Source organism: Saccostrea cucullata, unplaced genomic scaffold (genome assembly GCF_032062105.1).
Source record: "Saccostrea cucullata isolate Sc308-1 unplaced genomic scaffold, CSIRO_AGI_Scuc_v1 ctg3074, whole genome shotgun sequence".
Taxonomy (NCBI): Eukaryota; Metazoa; Mollusca; class Bivalvia; order Ostreida; family Ostreidae; genus Saccostrea; species Saccostrea cuccullata.
The window spans coordinates 65,992-90,828 of record NW_026938210.1 but is presented as its reverse complement, the minus strand read 5'-3'; the positions used below and the strand labels follow the sequence as shown (position 1 = coordinate 90,828).

Sequence of the window (24,837 nt, the reverse complement as noted above, 5' to 3'; positions counted from 1 at the left end):
CCAAATTCAATCGTTCGAAGGTTGTTGCATGATACTCAGGTGACCTATAAGGCCCGTAGGCCTCTTGTTGTATTTTGACGGTGGTTTGCATTGGGTAAATAATTTCACCGTATGAAGTTTATTCATTAGATGTTTTGAACTTCCGTGTTAGAAAACTAGGTATTTGTATACAAAGAAATGTGGTCTAAAAATTACGTTTGATGCTTTTAATGGGGTTCACTCTGTCATCTGGATACAGTATGTACATCAATATGTCACTTAAAATGTAATGCTCATTTTAATTATATATACTTGTATTTGTAATCATTAATATCCATATATTTTTGCTGAACAAAAGCAGCATATCTTCATATCCGGAACGATTCAAAATGTGCAATTCTACAAAGATATTTAGCAGGTACATGTACCTCTTCTAACTGCTCAAAAAATCATAATCAAGAATATAGCTATTAAGACGTTAGTGAATCTCTTAGGTGAAGGTCAAAAGATCAAAAATATTTATACCATCTGAAAGGTTACTTCAGAATTAATACACATGTGAAGAATAAAAGCCCTAGTTCCAACTGCTAAAAACTTATGGCCAAGGTTAAAGTGTGAAATTTAAAATAAAAGTAGGTCAAACTCCAAGGTTAAGGTCAAGCGGTCAAATTTGGTGGTACCCAAAGAAAGGTCTTGTATTTATATTTAAGTTCGTGCTAAATGAGGTATTTATCATTTACTTACTAATCAGTGTATCTAGAAACGTTCTTAATTTTGACATTCTGAGAAAACCCAAAGTGGCTGATAGACTTGACTTAGATGTAACTTTAGTGCATTTTTTTTATCATGAAATACTGTGACACTATAACATTTATTTATTCACAATTGCATAGTTAAATCCATCTTTCTATTTTTAAAAGTGTTATATGACATATTCAAATATTTCCTATAAGTTTTTATATCTTGTTACAAGACCTTCTTTTGGGTACCAACAAATTTGATATTGATTTTTTGAGTTTTACATGCATTTGAGAGAATTCAAGCCTCGACACTAGCTGCAACATGGGGGCACAGGTATTTCACAGAAACATCCTCTTACCTTTTGATTAAAAAAAATTGATTCAGAAGAATGAGAATGTTGGCTTTCATTTTTGACGTGTTCCTTAACTTTGAAAAAAAAAATCCGAGCATACTAAGATTTCCGACTCCTTGAGTTTAACCTTCATGTTTGATTTAATCTAAAAAAAAAAAATCAGCATAGGGTTTTATTTTTTGATCTTATGGGAATAGATGATTAATATCTGCGATTAAAATGATCGATATTGACTATATTTAAAACACTGTTATATTTAAATATCTTGAAACTGAATTATACTGTATTTTTAATGATATTACATGTACTAGAACTTCTAGCATTAAGTTCTGAAGGTGTACAATGTAAATGCTATTATTTAAACCATAGCAGTTAGAATTTTTAAATCTTGAATTCCACACATGAAAGGATTTTTCACTCCTTGGAATTCCCCAACTACTCTCCATACATTTCTTTACTTGAAAAGCGCTTTTTTCTGTAAGCTTCTCCATGTTCAATTGGAAATGACTCGTATTATCTTTCCCAAACATTGAAGCTATTTTAGGTTCATGAATGCTTCACTGAATATGAAGAATCCAATAATTCAACTGTTCCTTTACATTTTTACAGAAATGATTTAACTTAAAGATAAAACTACATGTATTTAATAAAATTTATATGATGAATCTCACTGTGTATTTGCAAATAGTGCTATTTGACACATTAAGGGGACGAAGGATGTAGGGTCATGTGACTCAGTTGAATTACGTCATAATCTCTGTTAAAATATGTACAAAACGAGATTGAAACCACAGTACGTGTATAATTTTTTGACTGTTTGTTTGCGTTCACCATCTATTATAAAAATATAAAAAAACATTTAAAATTTCTTGCAAATATTATCAAATTACGGAATAGATTAATCCACTCTTCCGTTTCCCTACATCGCGCGTCCAGCGCGCCGTTGACGTCATAGTAGATCTCTTAGTACAGTAAGATCATACATGGTAAAAACGGGAAGTATAAAATCGTAAAAACGGGCCATAATCTGTACATGGTGGGGTATTTTGTAAATTTCAGAACGCAAAAAATATTTCTACATGGTTGTTGACGGAAATGTTCTATGAGTATGTCTTATTTCGCTTATTTCAGAAATGTGTGACGTCATAGTTGGGTTTTCCCGTATTCGAGAAATGTAAACATGACACGTTTTTCTCATGATCATGTCTCGTTTAACTTTGCCTCGTGCAATACTGAGCTCAGCTTCACCAATCAATATTTTTACAGTTAATCAATACAATGAAGAACTTGAACTTCGACGTAAATTTTCAAATATTGAATGATAGGTTTTTTTGCAAATTATTTTTTTCATTGTTTAAGTTGTCCTAAAATGCTCATAAATTTCCGTTTCTAGATGTGGTGTTACAAAGGAATCTTGCTTTTCGAATTTTAACCCTATTCATACTTTAAAATATTTTAAAAGACACATTTCCGCTGGCATATTTTTTTGTCTAGGCTGAAAAAATTCAATTATCGACCGAGTAATGGACCCAGAAACACGGAGAATAAAAACTCCGCTCAGACACTGTGGGATATGGTATTTGTCACTCAATATCTCAGACATAAGTCTAGAAACCTATTGATATGTCTGCTTTATAGTATGTAGGACATACTTAATAAGATATAAACAAAATATGAAAAAAATTAAACGACAGGTATTTTTTTAGCTAAAGGTCCTTCCTCCCCTTAAGTTTTCGGTAAAAGTTTAACGATTCTCTTTGGAATACTCTGAAATGTTCAGTTAACATAATTACAATAATCATATGGACACTACATTCAATATGAAGAATTCAATTTGTTTACTATTCCTTTACATTTTTACAGAAATAATTTAACTAGATGATAAAACTACATGTATTTAATAAAATTTATATGATGAATCTCACTGTATATTTACAAATATTGGTATTTGACACATTCAGTTTTCAGTAAAAGTTTAACGATTCTCTATAAATACGCTGAAAAGTTCATTAAACATAATCTGATAATCACGATCTGAGAGTATGTGATTCGAAGATTGACAAAAAAATCCACAAACTAAACTTTGTAATTGACCTCAATCATAAAACCTTCTATTTTAACTTATATTTATGAACCCATAGTTCTTTACTCACTTTTTATTTCAATTATTGAATATACAGCACCTGTAATCGTAACCACTCGACAACAAAAACGTGTATCTCCGAGCTCGTAAGATGCAATTGACTATCACGTGTGAAGACCAAGGCAATTTGGTATTGCACATACAGATGTGTGCAGTGTTTGCTATAAGGAAGACTTGATGAAAATATTGCAACGGACTCGTGAACTATACAAGATTCTAATAATATGTGGAAAATTTCTTTACAGAAGCCATCTGAGCACAGTGAAAATAAAATCGAATATTAAATCTACAAGCCTAATATTTTGGATATGGGGTTACCCATTTCTGTTATTGTTTACGAAGTTTTTACAAATAAAGAACAATAAACACTTTACTTAAAATAGGTTAATTTGTCTGACTGTTAAATATCAATATTAAACTCACAGTCGCAAATTCTATATCAAAATACAAAAGTTATATGATCCAGAGCAAGTTGTGAATGTATTTTATATTTAGTTAAACTTGTCTTGGTATGGAAAAGGACGTATAACCCAGGAAAACATTGCTGTTTTAAAACAACAATTTGCTAATTGTAAATTATTTTATTGTACCGTTAAAAATTTAATAATATGTTAAATTATTTTCATCTAAATTATCTTTTCTGTCAAACTCTACCAGTAAAGAAAATGGTTGGATGTGTTACAAAGACGGACCAGAGATACCGCCATTTAACTTCAGTACAGACTGTGTTGGACATGGTCGTTACGTCATCTATTACAATGAAAGAATAAATGATGTTGCCTATCCAAAAAAGTACCAAGTCAATTCTTACAATTTCCTTTGTGAAGTATCAGTAAAAGGTAATTTTTTTTTTAAGACTAATAACAAATCAATATTAACATTACTAGAAATGTTAAACACCGGCTATATTATAACATATCTTTGTCATCTTGGTAATGTAAGACATTACAGAAGGGTTTGCACTGAGATTTACAAATCACCCACAAAGGAATACTTTAAACGGTCAAATCAAAAATTTCTATCTCCATGATTATTTAAGTAACGTTGTTATCCTTCAGAATTAAACAGTTAATTTCATTTAAATTTCTTTGAATAATGACCCCTTGGTTAGGTTTGGGTAACAACGGATGATCAAAGTGTGACGTAGGTATATATAAAACGATCTTTAAAAAAAAATTAAAAACAACAAAGCGTTGTTTATTCATATTATAATGAAAGCATTCTCAGATGGTGTAGATATAATTTTTTTCAACTCATGTCCCAAAGGCAGGGGGGTCGGCAAAATTAAGGGTCAATATTTTACATAGGAATATAGATTTATAGCAAAAAAAATCTCAAAATCAGAAAAGTCATAAGAGAAAGATTGCATATTTTTGTGCAAGACTGTTCTATCCATGTATTATCATTTTTTTTCAAAAGCGATAGCAGTGCAAAGCGGGTGTAGGTTACATAATATATTTTACAAGCTGTCTAAAAAAGGGATTTTATGGAAGCGGCTGCAATACCCCTTGTCCGGAAAATTGCCAACATCAGAGATGTTATGTAGTAAATGGAAGCTGTTTTGAATGTAAACCAGGATGGACGGGACATATGTGTTTAAAAAGTACTTATAACAATTTTTTTGTTTTTTCTTTATTTCAAGCCTTCCGATGAAATCTTTACGTCAATAAATATATAATTATTTGTATTTTCACTTCAGAATCATGAAGATCTTCATCTAAATGAAAGAATATGTTTCTTAAAAGACAGAAACATTTTTAAATAGGTGCTTCTAAACATGATACATAAGTACATTTGTAACTACATACTGTTGTAATTTATTTTTTAATTACTGGTTATATATTACAAAAATGTTAAACACGATTTAAAAGAAATTATAGAAAAAAAATCAATATTTAGCTTGGTTTTACAGCAATCTATACTGTAACAGTTTTAAAAGTAAACACTTTAAGAAACAGAAGTCACTTATACCGCTGATTTAAACCTAGTATTTTCTCTAGTTGTCTGTACAGAGAAATATAATAACCTGTTTTATCTGGAAATCATTGAAACTAGTAAAGTTGGGACGTGTTTTATTGACACATCCTTGCACATTCACAAAGTAAACATTATCCTTAATACTGAAATAAAGTAGAAATTTTGCTATGTTTAGTGAAAAACATGAATAACAATAATCCAGAAAAATCTTAGTTAAATGTGAGAACGCAAAAGCAACTCATCAGTATTGTCTGTCCATGCTGAGCGATTTGTACTGACTTTAAAGAAGTGAACAGATCCGGTGAAACATAAATATTTACAATTACAAAGCTTGTGCCATGTTTACAAAGCAGATAACATTTCACTGATGTGAGAAAATATTTACCTCAAATCTTTGTCTGTTCCCCTTTTACTTTTAAGCCATCTTTTAAAAAAGTCTAAATTTTCCTTCCCTTAATGACTGGCTAAAACCGATTTTACTCTATATTTTTCCTTTCTAACTTCAAAGAAAACACATTTTTATGAATGAATATATTTTGAAATATAAACACTGATTTTGACATTTTCTGGGTCAAAAAAACGACGTATCTCAGATTTTTCCATCCTGAGTTGAGAGAGGATAATTAATCGTTAAATTGAGGTTTATCTTATTTATTTTTTTTTATATAGTTATTGCTGTAGGTTGAAATGCTTTTAGTTAACTACGATTTCTGTAATTCAGGGTGTAATTATTATGTTTTCTTTTTAAATAAACAGAGTGCTCTAAAGGATGGTTTGGACCAAGTTGCACATACCAGTGTGTAGGACATTGTGTAAACAACGAGTACTGTAATCACATTTCTGGTATATGTGACGGTGGATGTGCCTCGGGTTGGACTGGACCTAAGTGTGATAAAGGTAATGTTTTAAAATGGTCTTTTAATTATTTTAATTATCCTGAATAAAGTGATGTTCAAGGACTTTTACAGACTTTATATTGCTTAAAAAATCATATTATCAAGTTCAATTTGAACATAAAGAACAAAATACGGTATTAGCAATAATTCGACGCAAATAATATGATATTTTAATCATCTTTGTATCATTGTTTGATGTAATGCATTGAAGTAAGGAAGATGCGAAGTAAATTCTACGGGTACAAAAATGACGTAATTTTTAACTATGACGTCACTTATACGCGCTAAATATCGAATGGTCGCGCAAAATCGTTAAATTATGCTGAAAAATGGGTAATCCTTGCAGAAATGAGACCCTCTCACATGCAACAACCACTTTTATACTCCGCATATAAGTTCATCATTTCATATCTTAGACACGCCATTAAAATAGTGTTGATTGTCACCTATGATCAATATTAATTTTGCAAAAGTTCACATACGGAAAAAGATATTCTACCGACGCAATTTTCCTGATTTCGATGTTAATGACGCTTAATTTACACAGAAAAAGATCTTTTTTTAATTTCAAGTCGCATCAATAAACAAAGTAAACTAAAAATACCCCTAAATATAAATAAAATATTTTAAAAACAAGGTAAAAATTCCAGTTAAAGATGCCGCTTTTGCTGTTTGTACATCGTATGTACTTGCATACTCGTATAGTGTCTGTCGGCTGTACATGTAGCGTTGAATAACAACACAAAAATATAATACAAAAAATAGCACGATATTTTTAATCTAATTATTATAAAAGTAATAAAAAAAAATCTCTGATACATGCACCTCAGCATAATTATATTTTCCTTACGAGCCTTCCTCAATGCGTAGGTAGTCTGTAATACTAATCATAAATGGTTTGACGTACATGTACCTCCGAACAATCATGACTGCCATTAAAAATACAATAAAATGTACATACATTGAATAAAATTTACGATAACATTTAAATGTAGCTTTAAAGTATGGTTCAACATTTAATTTTTTAGATGAAGTATTGCTTTAAAGCTTTTAATTGTGAAATATAAATATTATATACATCGCAGGGGGAATAAGGAAGCATAAAAAATATTCTACCTTGGCTAAATCAGTGCTGCATTATGACGTCATAGTTGACAAGATGACGTCAATTTTAGAAATCAGGTTTTTGTAATATTGGTATTTAGTAGGGATGTCATCGGTCAATTTTTAGTACTCGGTTACTCGGACGTTTTTCTGATCGAGTACCCGGGTACTCGGTTAAAAGTGTAAATAAATATGAACAAGTATATTGATAACTGTAAAACAATGAAAACTCTTGTAGAAATAAAACCACATGCTTTGATAGGAGGTTTACCCGCGTAAATATATTTCTGATGTAACAATGATAAGCACTTCGTGTCCGACGAAATTTTATATAACATTTTTTGTATACACATGTATATCAGATAAACACAAAAAATAAAATTACAAGTGGTTCACACCGTTTTTGTTTAAAAAAAAATACTCGTTCCGTAAAATGTAACTCTTTCTTAAATTGCGTTTGACGTCCAGGTATCAGTCGTCAGAGCTACGTGCAGTATCAACTTGAACTTGATCTTGAGTTCTCATAACAGAGCGGATTTACGATTTTCGCAGATTTTTTCACTCCTATATTATTGCCTGACGTCACGGCGTCAGGCTGTATTAGGATTGATATTTCCAAGATCCGAAAGTGTGCGATCATATCTAGAGAGCTAGATTTTGTGCATGCTGTTTTACATTGGAATTCTTTACCAGCATTTTAAAAGAAACAGTTTTCAGAAAAAAGAATGATATTACTGATGCAAAATACTGCAGTGTTTACTTCCTTTACTATTTTTCCCTGGAATAGATTATTCCATGTGATTCGCCGTTTCAACATGTCCGTGTATCCTTTTTTCTGCATTTCTATACTACTGGATCAGTCCATTAATATTCTGTGAAAGGGGTGAATCGCTCTTTTCGCGCCAAATGTCACTAGTAAGCTATCTTCGCGCCTTTTCCTTGGATTGTTCTATTGTATGAATGGGTGTGCTAACTTCCATGAAAACCTCATTCTAATGCCTCAGAATTCTATCTACAAGTTTTATATCATTCTTTAAAACAACATGTCGTATACATCAGTATATGGACATGCATCACTAAAGAAATGATTTTTCTAGTTTGTTTTCCGATCCCGCGGTTGGTTTATTCCATAAATGGACTAGTCCAATAATAATAAACAACGCAGTTCAAGTCATCGTCTCCAGATGCATGATCTATTATATGTCTCTGTTCAGATGTACACAACGAATAAGAAGGCAGTGAAAAATCTTGGATTTTTCTTTCCTCAAAGGCCTAAATATTGAATATACTTATATGATAGTATCACTACCCCCCCCCCCCCCTTTTTAAGAAAAAAAAATAATGGACACACTTCCTACTGTTTACTTCAGAGGAGAAAATACACTCCAACCAAATGTGTATTTAATTATATCCATCTTTTAAAATGTTTACGATGCATGATTTGATGAAAGATTTTATAGTAGGTGTTACAAAGTCAATGTAGCTTGAAATCAATTTAGATCCAAGGGCAGATCACTTCACTTGCACCCCCCCCCCCCCCCCCCCGAATAACAACTCTTTAGTATGCAGTATAGAGATGATTCTTCTACAAGTTAAATAAAATCAAGATTTCAATTCCACAAGGTTATCAAAATATAAAGTTAGGATATGTTTTAAACCCACAAAAGTATTCTGCTCAAAATGTTTATCACTCTTTATGCAGATAAATTGATTGATTTAGTCAGGCAAGCTTTTTAAAAAGCTGTTACTTGTATAGTATTTCGGGACGGTATTTTGTAGTTACAGTACAGGCAACGCGGATCCCGTATTAGACCGCGTCCCCTCCGCGGTGTATTAATCCTTTCCGCGTTACACCGTCGCGGTTTTTGATCGCGGTGCTACCTGAGACCGTGTTTACACCGCGGCGGGGTCCGCTACCGTTATTCTTCAGCTTAGATGTTCCTACCTGTAAAGTATTGTCGGTTTTTAATCGTGTCGAAATGAGGGGGGGGGGGATTACGACCACATTAATATTAATAGATTTATACCATTACATGTTTTCTTTAAAAATTCATTTTTAAGTTTTATCAAATTGTTTAATAAAAAACATCTTTCTTTTTTTTTTTTACCAATGGTCACTCAAAATTAATTAATTCTCAAAAACGTCTGTTAACAGTAATACCTGTACAGTATAGAATGAAATAAAGTCGAATGATTTATTGAATATATTAACTTAAAGTTTATTTTCAAAATCAACAATGACACCCATAATGATCTTCAAATTGCTAAAAAGGTATAATTAAAATTTAAAGAATGCCATGATATCGCTTCTCTTTATATGCACTGTAATCCGGTGTTCACAATAAGCCAAAGCTTAGCATGAGTTCCCTCTGAGTGTTTGGACATCTCCAGTTACGGCAACCATGTCTGTTATAAATAATAGCATGAAAAACGATGATAGATAGTGATACATAATTACAATTAAATTTTAACAAAACACGCCTAAGTGTACGAATATCGACGAACTAAATATCGACGATTTTTTTTTTTTTGGGGGGGGGTTCTTGTTAATAAAATAATCACAGGTATTTCTATTCAGATTATCAATAATATCATAGCTAGTATTTGAATGTATTTCTATTTTCTGCTCTTTTCGAAAATTACTAAAATTATGTTTATGAACATAAACACATTTCAGATTTTTCCGGTTCAAATAAAACACAAACATAAATATGGGCCCTTAAAATATTTGAACACACAACGCAGAAATTAACTTATTTTAATCAGCAAGTTGTCATGCTTCAAGTTTTCAGATGTCTGTGTAACCTTTCGGTTTTCCTCAGGTAAGTTTGGTGTGGAGTGGAGCTTACTCGAAGCGGATGAGAAGCCCCGAGGGAACGACGCTTTCTAGTGTACATACTACCTATATACACAGGATGTTACCTGAGTGTATTACCTGTATGCCTTTTCCTACGACATTGTAAAACGAAGCCGTTTTTTTTCATGTGTAGCTCATGAATTGAAATGCATGAAATAAAGAATGTTTTTGTTGCAGACAGAATCCTTTTTAAATTTTTTGGTTCAAATAAATATTTTCAATAATTCGACAATTTTAATATACTGTGTTTTTCTTAACAAAAACACATTTTATTTTACCACCAAAATCTGTCGTTGTAATTTGGCGACAAAAAGGGAAGTGATTCAAATGTACATACGAGGGACGTTCAATAAATAATGTCATTGGGGCTCGGAAAGAAACAAAAAACGCTTTTCTATGACTTAGTCTTAATAATTTAACTAAAATATTCTCTTTCAATTAAAAGGCATATCCGTAACATTTTCATTCAATTTCTAATTGTTTTTCGAACACATTTTTGAGTATGACCCTTCGTATACTGGAATATGGCAGATCCTATGATTTGCTGTACTTGTTTTTTTCTTTCTGATAGATGTTTTTCTAAGCTTAGGAAATGAAACAATTCAAAGGTTGAAGGATCTGGCATATTTTGTTGGTGTGACATAACATTAACTTTCTGTTTATCCCCAAAACTCCTTTACTCTTCATGTCCTGTGGGTTTGGCCGCCGTCTTGAAGACATTTAATGTAGTGTATTCCTCATTCTGTTTCCTTCCTCTCATAAACCTTTCAATTTTTTGCAAAAAAATTGTTTTCTAGACTCCTCCAGAAATCTGAACTGCCTCCGCGAATATGAATTTGAAGAACAAGCCCGCTAATATTTAAGAAAATAGCATATAAAACTGTTGCTCCTGCAATTCTTTGCTCTTCTTAGGCCTTTGCAGTTTTGTCAAGTGCATATTATTGTAAATTTGTTTTGAGGGCTTAAAGCAAAATGGATTCAAGTTTTATTATCTGTTAGAATTTCATACAAATGTGGATAAGTACAATTTTTGATTTTTAAAAATAATTGTTTGGATATTCCTACATGCTGTCGTTTTCACTCATTTTTCAAAATATAGGGTGACCTTTGAGTATTAAACTTTTTTACTATAAAATGTTTATTTAAAACAGTATGAACTATCCCCAAAATGATTTTTATCATTTTTGATATGTGTCTTAAAGTGAATAAAACATAATCAGTGATAATTTGTTGAAATTTCGCAAATTTACATCGGTTGTTGTAAGTCATTGTTGCCAAGGACGGTACCCATGTTTGATGCCCATTATATAATTTTTGTTTATTGAAATCTACATGTTCACCCGTCTATAAAACAGGCATTGGTTGCTATAACTTTCACATATTTCAGTTGATATATTTTTGTGATATTAACAAGTTTTACAGCTGCTTTAATGAAGCGTTTAATTTTACTCTAGTTTACTGATTCTTGACCATTCATTTTTCATGCAGTGTCTCGAATAGCCCTTGTTTTCCAGCTTCCCACGATGACATAATGCGATGGAAAGTGGTCACACAAACTGTTATCAATTCATTAAAGATTCAATAATGAGATAAAGTCAAGTTTTATGTCATATGACTACTATGTTGTATACCAACAAGCTAATGACATTATTTATTGAACGTCCCTCGTATGCTAAACATGCTAAACGAAAGAAGAAAGTGGATCATAAACAAGTCTCTCGATAAATAACAATAAAACTTAGACAAATTCGACAAATGGTCAATAAACTGATAAATCAGCGGTAGTTTTATTCACTAGACTTAAGAAATTGATATACTGATCAAAAAGGAGGAAAAACGATCATGCACGTGCCTTAATTATAATTGTGATATTTTTCTTCTCTCTCTCTCTCCTCTCTTTCAATCTTCTAACTGGTACAGATATAAATAGACGCGAAATAACATAGTAATGGATCATTATTTGATTTAATTAATATCAAATACTTCATTAATTTGTTTTAAAAGTTTTTTTTTTTTACTTTTATTCTTTTTATACACTCCGTTTAAAAAAAAAGCAACAATAATTTGACACAAATTCCAAGGCTAATATCGCATCTGAAAATGATATCGATGAAATAATAATGTAACAATGAATCAAATGTGTTGTTGAATGGCTAGCACATCCAGCGAGCGTTACCCAAAGTATACTATAAGACAGGTGTGAAACCCCCAGGGCATGTCGTTTCCTGCTCAGGCACTGCTAATCCCTATACACAGGAAATGATCGCAGCTAATACTTAATACACAAAGAAACAGAATTTGTCAAAGAAAACAAAAATATGTGAATTTTTGCATTGAATATTTATTAATATAAACTATAATTTCGTCTGTGAAGTATTAAAAAGTAAAACATGTTAATGTGAAGGTGAAAAACGATATGTTTTCTTGATCTCTTGTATAAAGTTCACGTGCTCAAAGTTAACTCTCGTCATCGAATGCTTTCCGGTCATTTGACAATTTGAGAAAAATGCCTGCACATTTATATAAAAGAGGGAAATACATTAAAGAAAATTAATTAATTAAATTAATTTAATTTGGGAACAGAACATAAACGATGAGAAATAAAGAAAAATAGAACTTTTTCTTGATATCTTGGATAAAGAAAATTTAAGTTCACGTGCCCACTACATGTAACTGCAAATGATCATCATCGGATGTTTTCCTGTAATTTGACACTTTAATAAAAAGCCTGTACATTTTATATACAATAAATCGAAATTAATTAATAAACAATATGAAGATGTACATTTTTTAAAAGATGTACATCTTTTTTTTTTTTCAAATGAATGCTGAAAATCGTTCATCGAAACTTAAACAGTCTGAGTTCAACATTTATTACAGTTTGAATATAATATGAAGATTTAATAAAACTAATTAAAATTTCTAGTATTTAATTTTGTTTCTTGATAGATTCTTAATAACATAAAATAATCAACCAATTGCAAAGACGTAACAATTTAATGAAATTTTCTATTCATTTTCAAAGATTGATATGTAATTTTAGAAACAAAAATAAACTTATTTTTTCTTAGTTTAAATTCTATTCATAGCAAAATTTATTAATAAACACACGGTTTTTTTTTTTTTTGTTTTGTTTTTTTTTTGTTTTGTTTTGTAGCAGGTGCTTGGTCACGATAATTACTATATAAACACAGCCAAAGGTGATAACGGTCATTTAGAGGTGTGGGAAACCCTAATTACTGTATGTACAAGTACAATGAGCATTTTACGTTTTAAAACAGATTGTTTATTGCATTAATAAATAAGCTACGAAATATTCAAAAATGTACATCCGAGTAACCGAGTACCGATTTTAGTATTCGATACTCGGACGTTCGATCGAGTACCCGGTTAACCGGGTAGTCGTTGACATCCCTAGTATTTAGCTATGTAATTTAACTCTAGAAAATGATTAGAAACGTGTAAACATTAACAAAAATAAAATGTTTTTATTTTGTTATGCTGTAACAGTCATTATGATTGAAATCTACCACCGATGACGTCATATGTGTACATCAAGTAACTTGGAAATTGATCATGTCATGTAAGGAGAATTTGGCTAAGACGGCATGTTCAAAGATACATGTACGTAAAATGGAGTTTAAAGGGAAATATCGGAAATATTGTGTTAAATTCATATGGGGTTCAATTAAATAAATAGGTATGCTAATTTATTTTAATCGATTATATTCTCTTTCGAAGACAGTCAGCTATATTACGTATCCCGGTTGGCCTATCGTCCGTCATTCTTCACCAAAAAATGCAACAGAACAACAATAAGCTGGATATTTCAAAACATACGATTTGTACAGATTGAAAGTTTGCGTTTTGACAAACTTGGAAAATGCTGCTAGAATCCCGAGTTAAGCATGGTTGTACGAAAAATCTTGATTCATATGTATAAAATTCAAAACAAAGGGTAAGGTTTCGTGCGAATGTGTGGAATAAATAATTTACGGACAAGATAGTGGGATTCTAGCAGCACTTTTTAGATAAAACAGATATTTTTCAGATATATTAGATACTCAAAGAAATTATCAAACTCCGGGGTATTGTTGTTCTGTAAGCCTTTTTATTAAGGAAAATTTTGTTATTAATAGAAGTCACGTGATGCCGTGGAGGTGATGCACGTCTTTGCGTTAGACACGATTTTATCTGCATGCAATAGTAAATAACAATTTACGTTTATCAGTGGTTTTGGTAATTTATTAAACTAAATTTTCTTCAAAAAGTCTAAATTTCCCGAGATATTACTTATATGCTTCCTTAACATACCCACGATGCTGTGAATCTTGACAGTGTGTACTTGATAGCAGATCAAAAAAAAAAAAAAAAAAAACAATCAAATATAATAAGTTCCCGAATACTAGATAGTATGCACATTAATAGTAAAAAATAGCGCATACAAATTTAAATGTATATTTATTATTTTTATTTATTTTTTTTTTTGCAAATATTTCCTGCAGAATTTTTTTTTTGAAAGATAGATTTAGTATTTATAGACATTGAACATAACTGCGTCGGTTTAGCCTCCCGCTCCCACTTTCCACAGACACGTTACAGTATAGGTTTAAAACTGGGAAAGTGGTGCTGTTTGCAAAAAAAATCTTGGTATTGAAGTTCGAATCTATACCCCCCGCCCCCTCCAACAAAATAGGTTTTCGTGTTTGGACTATGAACATAACTTTTTTTTCTTGCTTGTCAGTTGTTTTTTTTTTTTTTGGGGGGGGGGGGCTAAATTTTTTTCTTACACTTAGCACCCGCCCGCACTTTTAATGTGCTTCCGACGCCGATGCAGAGTCATAAATTACATGTTTACAGAATTTATCTGACATTGGTCAGCGACATTCAGCAGCTTCTGATTTGTGATCAAGCTAAGGACTCCCCTACCCTCCTCCTTGGATTAAAAGATTTTTTAAAGAGTTTACGAAGGAAAGCAGATAGTCTTTGAAAGTTGTCAGCAATAAAATAAGTGTTTGGACACATTTTGTTTTGTTTTTCCCTGTGAAAAAAATCGGAGTGTGCAGCAATTAAGCTATGAAATTAGTGATATCCGTAAACAGTACGTATTTTATATACACAGATGCATGTAAATGTTTTTCACGCCAATCCGTAATTTCCCATTGCATAGAAAATCACAATTGAATTTCTTAATTTGTGATCATGAACTTCATGTAGAAAAACTAGTATCTATTTTTAATATTTGCACTCTTTAGTTTTAATTAATACATGTTTATATATTATAAAATCCCACCACTTCATATCATTATTCATTTTGTACTATAGAAACGGTATGGGGTATATTAGGACATACAAGGAATTATACATGTAGAATAGGAGAACCAATTTACAACTGCTAAAGAAGAAGCTAACGACTCAATTTTTTCTGTCAAAAAAATTCAACATAGGCACGTAGCAACAGGGGAAGGAGGGATTTTTTCCAAACATGAATTTTACTATTGTAAATGTTCTTTGATAGGCTGGTTGCCCCCCTCCCCCTCCACTTTTTGTTACAGTACAGTGAATAAAGTGACTTTCGAGTTTGGGCACCCCCCCCCCCTTTTATTTTCAGTAATATTTTGTTTTTTGCTTGTCAACTTTTTTCAGGTAAGTTATTTTTTTTCATCTTTGGTTCTCCCCCCACCCCCTCTCTTTTTCAAAAACTATGCTACGTCACTGCAACATTTTTTAGAAAAGGAAATACCTATTTATGGGGGGAGGGTGGTGACATGGGCCAACTTATGAAATACCCGTGTTTCCCGGGTAAGGGCTCGCAGCTTGTTCTTGTTCTTTGTTTTTGGGGTTTTTTGCTCATTTTAATTTATTAACATTCATTCCTGTGGAAAATTACTAAAATTACTTTTCATGGACCAATACATTTAACATGTTTAGTATAACTTTACACATAGGAAATACCTGTCTGTATTGTATTGTAAATTAACCCTTTTAATTCTTTTTGTTTTTTGCGAGAATCATAGATATATCATGTTCAAATGTCAGGAAAAATAAAGACACATGACAGGGGGTCTCTCCTCTACATCATATAATCATAGTATTCTAAACTAATGTTCCAATAATTATATGATAATAATATAAATAAAAATTATCTTGACATTCGAGTTTTTTTTTTAAATGTTTGTGCACCTTACATACCATATTCTAAAGAACTGATTTTTTTTTTTTTTTGGTGCCGGGGAAACGTCGATTTTTTTTCCAACAGGACATTTTTTCACTAGATCGGATGTAAAGAATTTTTCTCTATTTATTTAAGAGAAATAGCTAAAAAAAATTATTGAGCCCGTATAATCAATGCAATAAAAAGAAAGCAAATTTCAAAGAAAAAAGACGGTTTATTTCTTTTTCTCCCTGTTCCTCTGTTGGAACTAAAGCGGAGACACCTTCGTGGAGGATTACATTGTAAGCACCAGGGTAATAATGATAATAAATAAATTAAAAAAATCAAAACAATAATGACGTATTAATAAATCAACAACTAAATTTCTTGAATTTATATTTACAGTGTAATATAAACTGTGTCCTAGCGAGTATTTTTTCGAATTTTCAGATTACGCTTTCGTGTAACGTCAAACGTATTCATGACGTCGCGTCAAAAATTCTTCGTAAACTCTCGATGTTCTGCTATAAAAGGTACTGTATTCAGCGTTATTTTTTCAATGCATACATTTAAGTCAGGTATATAAATTATATATCATTGATTATAAAAATACTAAGCTTTTTAAAATGTTTTGAAAGGAGCATGTCTGACAGACGGCATTTTTTGGCCAATACCGTACTATGTTCTTTATCTAAGAAATTCCTCTTAGAATATAAAGTACTTGTATAGAAAACTCATCATACTCAGATGTGAATGTTTTTGAATCATTATGTCAGTCAAAGAGAATGATAAAATAGCTTGGCTTATTTGAAATTATATAAAATAAACCATATTACACTATTTTTTTTTATTTTATATAAAATAATGGATTAGTCGTATTTAACTGAAGAGGGGGTCCATAAATACTTTTGTGAATGACCACTTATTTGAAAAAAAAGATAGCATTAAGAGAAGAAAAACACCTTACATATTAATGTTATGTTTAAACACAAAATAATATTTTTTTTACCGAATGTGAAAATGGGATGTATGGTATAAACTGTGAACACAATGGCAGTGGACACTGTTATAATAATTCCAATTGCAACAAAATATCAGGTCATTCTGACACAGGTTATGGTCCAGGATACTTTGGTACTTCATGTGAGAAATGTATGTGGTATATATTTTTGTCAATATTTTTAGAAAAAAATAGTTTTAAAAGGAAGAAAATTATTGAGTAATCCAAATGAAGTTCGTTTAATTTCAAAATAAACTTTGATCGATTTTTGACAGCCTGTGCCCCGGGAAGATTTGGTAACCCATGCTAAGAAACTTGCAGCGGTCACTGTGTAAATAATATGATGTGTAATCATGTTGATGGAGTCTGAACACAGGGTTGTAATGACGGTTACATTGATGCAAAGTGCAACAAACGTAAGGAGCGTACAAGAGAACGCCAAATGTCATAATCTCAATTAATTTATCATTCAACAAAAATCTCACTGAAATGATATACTGTGAAATCAATAATTTTCGAGGGTTATTATATCCGTGGTTTTCGAGGTATGAATAGACCCACGAATTTATGTCCACAACGAAGTGCAATTTTTCAATAACTACTGAACAATTCTTCAAAATCAAACCTAAATGAATCAACAAACATTTTCCTAAAAACACGAAAATCTGACCATTCGAAAATATGTAATTTAATAGTAAACGTATCTCGATCTGAAAGTGAATTGTAACAAATTCATACAAATGTATAACACTGAAACAATTGGTGTGCAGAAATATTAAATATATTTCTTCTTTCAGCTTGTGAGATGGGCTATTTTGGGTCCCGATGTTCTCGGATATGTTCGGTAAATTGCATCAGTAGCTATGTTTGTAAGAATACTGATGGAGCTTGTCGATGTGCGCCTGGCTGGAAAGTATCACCACTTTGCAGCATAGGTTTAGTCCACATGATTAGTTAGGGGATCTTAATATTTGTTAAAATCTTCTGTCAATTGCATTTTATTTTAATATCACATCAAGCACATACACATGTATATATAAATTTTAGTAGGGATTTTTCGCATAATGAATAATAAATTAAGTAAAAGAACTATATGCGGTATATGTGCATATATTTGCCCCCACAAGTCAAATTTTGAAAACTTCCTGAAATGTGCTGAATTCAATAAATTGTATGAGAAATATAAATTAAGAGAAAATATCATAGTGTCAAAGCAGTGTATACCACAAATTTATGTTTTTATGACGCCACAAACTAGTCTGATTTTATATCCTTTTTCAGAAAGAGGACAAAATGGACAAAATTTCAACAATTTTAGCTTTAAGGTCAAGATCTAGTAAATGAAAGGTGCCTACAGATTTATCAAACTTGAGAAAGAAATTCTTTTATTGGTGCTTTACAACTTTAGCTTGGTCAAATAAGGTGTTTCGGGGCATAATTTTGAGTCAACAAGATGAAAAACTGTATTTTGAAGCTGTCATTTTCAATGAAATATTAAGAAAACCAGTCATGAATATGGGATTTTTTTTTCGTATTCGGCAAAGGAATTGTATCCAGATTGCCTACAGTCTCTCAGAAAACGGTAATTAGTATGTTTATGGCCTCTTCTTTAAATCAATATCAAATTTAATATAGGTATCCGGTTTACTTTTCATATGATTTCGAATTGAATGACATGAAAATACCCTATTTTCTACATAATTCTGCTAAAGCCGTAAAGTACGGGAAAAAGAAAGTTGAAATTGATTATGACGTCATAATGAATCTAGCACCAAAAAATTAGTCTCAAGTTATTTACTAGATCTTGACCTTAAAATTTATAGAGCCAAAGTTTGTTCAGGAACAACATTGACATATTTCATTGATATTATCATTCTACACATTATATCAAAATATTGATCCTGAACACACATGCGCTCGGTGACTTTCACTCAAAATATCCATGAAATATGTACATTTTTCTGTTAAATTCATAAAAACTGAAATTTACGTCATGTTTGTGACGTCCTTTCATACATATGACGTCATTACCGGTACTTATAAAAATATTCAGTGCGTTGAAGTCAGCATATACTCCCCTGTTTAAGAACTTAATTACATATATCTCCATCAAAGTTTGATTTGGGGGGCAAATATTTGGTTATTACCTAATAAAGTTCTTTACACACATTCAAGAGGAAAATATCATTAGAGATGGTAATAAAAAAAATAAAAAATCATACTTGAACAAGTATGATTAAAACAATATCAGGTAAACTTCCCGATTTCAAATAAAAGAAAGCAAATTTGACTTGTTCTTTTTTCAATGATAAAAAAGGATTCCAAGATCAATATTCCTGTATTTAAATAGGATAAATATAAAAGGCAATACATATAATCATATTTCTTCAATTCATGAAACAATTCCATAGTTTATTCAACTTCATGTATTTATATGAAAGGATTGCTTAAAAGCCATAATTATGAACTTATACAGTTCATATTTAAGAACCCTCTATACACTGACGAAAAATGTTTTTTGGACTTTGAGAAAATTATATAGTGTAAAGGAGGCTGTTTTGAAATAAACTAATCCATTTCTAATATAGGGAGCGTGCCTTCTTTATCCAGGAAAAATCTTTGGAGACAGTGAAGTAATGACAAAGAAAAATTGCTTTTGATTATTCAAAAGGAGAAAATACATGCAAATAAAGTTTTCAATAACTCTATCTTGGTCTAACATAATGTTTAGAATACATGGATTTATTTAGAATTCTGTCATACAATGCAGATTAAAATTTATTCTTTTTTATGTCAAATGGTGGGTCAGTCTCACTACACGCAAGTACCCTGAAATTAGGGTGCAGTGTAGAGAGGGTCCTTAACATACACTGACACACACATGTATTTTATATATGAACAAAACGTAAAATATTTAATTACAAAATAACTGATCAATTCTTTTTCATTTATCTTTTTCATTAGCAAATAAGTTTTACTTACCCATTTTTTGAAATAAAGAATGTTCCCAAGCATATGGCAAGAACTGTCAAATTCCCTGCAATGAAAACTGTGTGAACAGCACCTGTGACAGATTCAACGGAAGTTGTTTGACTGGATGTATGGGAGGGACTTTTGGAGAAAAATGTGATCAATGTGTGTGAATAAATTGTATTTTAAACATTTTTTTTAAATCTATGTTTACTGTCTTTGTAAACTACTTTTTATTCTAGCTTGCTTCCGTTTTCTTGAAGTTCTTTAAATTTTAACTCTTAAAATTGTATGATAACCGTACGATAATTGCAAAAATTCAAGTAAATATAATGACATTTCTCTTACAGTCTGTTTATATTTTACTTTGTCTTACTTTATGAGGATTCATGATATTGTGTCCTCCTTTTTCCCTCAGGGAGACAGGGTTCTCCATGATTTAAAATGTTACTGTGTTGCAGAGATTACGCTAAACACTAAAATTTCGCGGTATTTTCGCGATCAAATTTGCAATTGAAACGGATTCATTATAATAACAAAAGAATACATGCACACACTTTTTTTTTCAATCGGTAATTCGTTACACAAATGGTATGGTCGTACATATTGATGAAAGTAAAACACGTTCTGAAAATCAGAGGAAATTCTGGTCGATAGAGTCGAATTGTACTCTACATATTTAGAGTAAATTTGCCGTGAGTATAAGTCAGTTTTCTAGATCGTATAACCGAATTAAACAAAAAAGAAACATCAGAACCCTAACCCAGTAAAATACTTTTAAGTGTTCCTTATTTGAACATGTTGAAAATTTTAAGCAATTTATTTACATCAATGAATTGATTTTATGGTTCACTTACAGTACTAACATAATCCTACAGTAGAGCCGTGGTTCTTCTGAAAAGAAACGTTTAGATATTAAAAAAAAATAATTCAATCTATTTAAATGCAAATACCAATTAACCGTTATATTGAAGTGTGAAAACAAATTATCTTAAGTTTGTTCCTTCATGCGTGAAGTCCGGCGAGGGTCTAGGGGATAATTGATTATGTAAGGTGAAGCTACGAAAGCCCAGAAGGCTCATTCGAGATTCGAAATACGAGATTCGAGATTCGAAATACGAGATTCGAAATTCGAGATTCGAGATTCGAAATTCGAGTTTCGAGATTCAAGATCCAAATTAACCAATCAAAAGGCAGGTTCAACTTTGATTACTCCCCTTTATTATGTTTTACTATCAAGAAATCATTGAATATATTCATATCAAATGAGTCATTTGCTTAAATGATAATGCAAGAAAAAAAGATATATGTAATAAAACGAAATAAAAAGGAATTTTAGGTTGCATTTTAGAAAATATATTTAAATTCTTATTTTTCTTCATTAAACAAAACAATAGATATACGTATATAGAATATTATATGGTCTTATAGTTGAATTGCGGAATTCTTAGGTCGTCATTTTTCAAAATAAGAACATTGATGAGGGAGAAAATTATTACTTATATGAAATACAATGAGGGTACATTTCTTTACATTGTGCCCCCCCCCCCATAATTTTGCCGATATATAAAATACTATAGAAATCATAACTACTATATGCTTGTGCCCCCTCAATTTTGTGCCCCCTCAATAAAACATCTGATGATTTTTTTTGCTTTGTTTTTGGTTGTCAGGAAATTTTTGGTAGTTGAAAACTGAAAATGTATGGTTGTGCCCCCCCCCCCAAATGAAATGAGCATTATGGTTTTACTAGTATATTTGAGTCTTTGACCAAGTCGGGCGAGACCCGAGCGGTTTCCTTTTCAATAATTATCGAATATATATTTATTGTATCCATGCATCGCAAGTTTGACAATGAATGTTAATAACAACACATTTGTCCCCCCCCGCGTTCCCGTAATATTTTTCCAATTTAATATACTATAAAAAAAACAGTAACTTTATGCTTATGTCCATTCAAAAATAACTTCCAATTACCATGATAACCCCTAATTTTCGAGGTTGGGGTGGGAATTGGTTGATTAAAAATGATTTTTTAAAAATTTATTATTCCCAATGGGTCATTATCTTTATAAAGCATGCATGTTTCAGCCATCCGTATTTAAGGGGCTGTCTATTGGTTTCATAAACTCGGTCACTGGCCACTTTCTAATACCGTGTCACAAACACTATCCACCTTTAAACCCGTAGTACTAATTATTACAAAGACGAAGCATCGATTTTGAAAGTGGGGTGGGGGAGAGGGGCAGACAAAAATATTATTTCAAACCTGAAAATAGAAACTGACAGAAAAAATTTGTCCAAACCCGAAAATCCTATTTCGGGGCGTAAAGGGGCGGGGGGGGGGGGATCGAACTTCATTTAGTACCTAATTTCTTTTAATACACTACTACTTAAACTTCTTTGACTATACTGCACCACTGTACCAAAATTGGGGCGGGGGTTGGCAACCGAGCTTTACAATAGTAAAAAAATTATGTTTGGAGAAAAGGGGGGGGTGTATGTACTGTAAATCTAAGTTTAATATTATGTCAACAACCCTGTGTCCAAAGTAGATAACACGAAACATATATATTCTTTATATAAATCTCTTATGACATTTAAGAAGCTATTATAAATTAATTAAGCATATCTTGCATACCAAAATCCAATATTTCTTTAAATTTCGTTTTGATAATATATAACACTTTTTCTTGCGTTCTAATTTAATCAAATGACCTCCTCGGTATTAAAATACTCTACGATTTCTTAATAGTAAAAAATAATAAAGGGGAGTAATTGAATCTCAAATCGCCTTTTGATTGGTTATTTTGGATATTGAATCTCGAAACTCGAATTTCGAATCTCGAATTTCGAATCTCGTATTTCGAATCTCGAATGAGCCTCCTGGGCTTTCGTATGAAGCCCTAGTAATTAAGTGCTCCACCGTTTAGAATTGAGATACGGTAGAATTGTTTGATTAAAATCTCACTAAGTTAGAGAGAATTTAATAATGTTTAGATTCGGTTTTCTAATTATCACAGATCTCACTGTGTCGGCAAAATTTTGACTGTGTCGCAAGCGTTGAATTTGAATCGTTACTGTGTCGGAGAAAAATTTACTGTGTCGGGAGCAACACAGATAAACAGCTCATGGAGAACACTGGGGAGAGTAGCATCAAGTGGCGATTCAGGATCCCCTCTTACTTCTGTTGTGATTGTTGTTGTTTCAACAGTTTTCATCATCTTTGCTGTCGTCGTTATTTTCTCAATACGGTATTTACAAAAAACTATTTAAGTATTTGAAATTTATTATATTTATAAAATAAACACTTGTACATATATATGAGATTTATATTTATCGTCCCCCGTTTTCATCGAAAATTGCGAATTTCAATATTTTTGTTCGTCTGTCTTTCGGTCTGAAACACTTTTGTTTCCGTGCGATATTTCAATAAGCTTTTTAGATTTTGCAAGCAAAGTTTCTAACAACTCCTTCTGGCCTCAGGAAAAGCCATATTTTATTAGATTGATGATCAAGGACATGAATTCCTAAATTCTATCTGTTTCAACATTTCCGTTTGGAAAACAAGGGACCAAAAAGGGTTCCTATACTCGATTTTTATTTTTATATCATAACTCCCACCATAACCCCATACACCTTGCAGATCCGCGCATGTTTTTTTCCGTAAGGGGGAGAATCATATTCTGTGAATTAGTTTGCTTGAGATGAGAATGGGGAAAATGTCCTGTTTCATGATATTGCAAAGGTTATCATTGGGAATATAATGTGTTTTTGGGCTATAGTTATAGTTTGGTGTTTTGTTTACTACTTGTACCTAAATAGTACAAATTTATCGGTCTTCGATAAGTTTTTATTCATGAGGCAACCACTAGGATAATCTCTGAGAAATAAATACACATTCCATAGGTATTAAATACTTTCTGATAAAATGTGCTTCATATTCTATTCAATAAATTACCACGATCATATCGTTATTGTTGATACCATTACTTTTGTTTTATTTTTTCTTTATTTAACAATTTTTGTAGGCGAAAGATTGTACGAAACTTCAAAACAAGCAAGAAATGTTCTGAGAATAACGACACTGAAAACATTGAAGTGGTCTCAGAGAACGTAAATGAATATCAGGAATTAAGTATTTCCAGAGATAACAATGAATATCAAAGCATACGAACGTCAGAAGTTACTTCAGTTGAAGAAAGCAACACATATCAGAATCTTGTGTTGACTACACTGTAGTTTTTATAAACTATGTTTAACTTCCCTGTTTGCATTATAGACCAGTATTTCCATCAGAAGTCCCAGGGACGAAAGATTTTGGTTTCCGCAATTCGTCAAAATCCATTTAGTTTACAATATATTTTTTTCTAACAAATTGTCCAAAATCTTATACCTGAAAAGATTATATATCAACGACGTCTTGTCAATAGATATATCCGAGTGAGTCTGATACATATATATCTGTAGCATATTTAAATAATTTACCTGAAATAGACTCAAATAGTAATTTAACAGTCAGGCTTTATAATAAACCTGATGACTAACTTTTCAATCGTCCACTTCCCTTACTATAACATGGGCGTCGGAAGCAAATTGAAAGTTGGGGGGGGGGGGTAAACCCACAGTAAAAGGTAAATCCCAATTTTCAATGCATATATAAT

The 24,837-nt window shown here is 31.5% G+C and overlaps 1 pseudogene; it reads left to right on the top strand.

Moving 5' to 3' along the window:
• The first annotated feature begins 1,041 nt into the window (after positions 1-1,041).
• LOC134249626 (multiple epidermal growth factor-like domains protein 10) lies at positions 1,042-24,490 on the top strand (annotated as a pseudogene).
• The last annotated feature ends 347 nt before the right edge of the window (positions 24,491-24,837 follow it).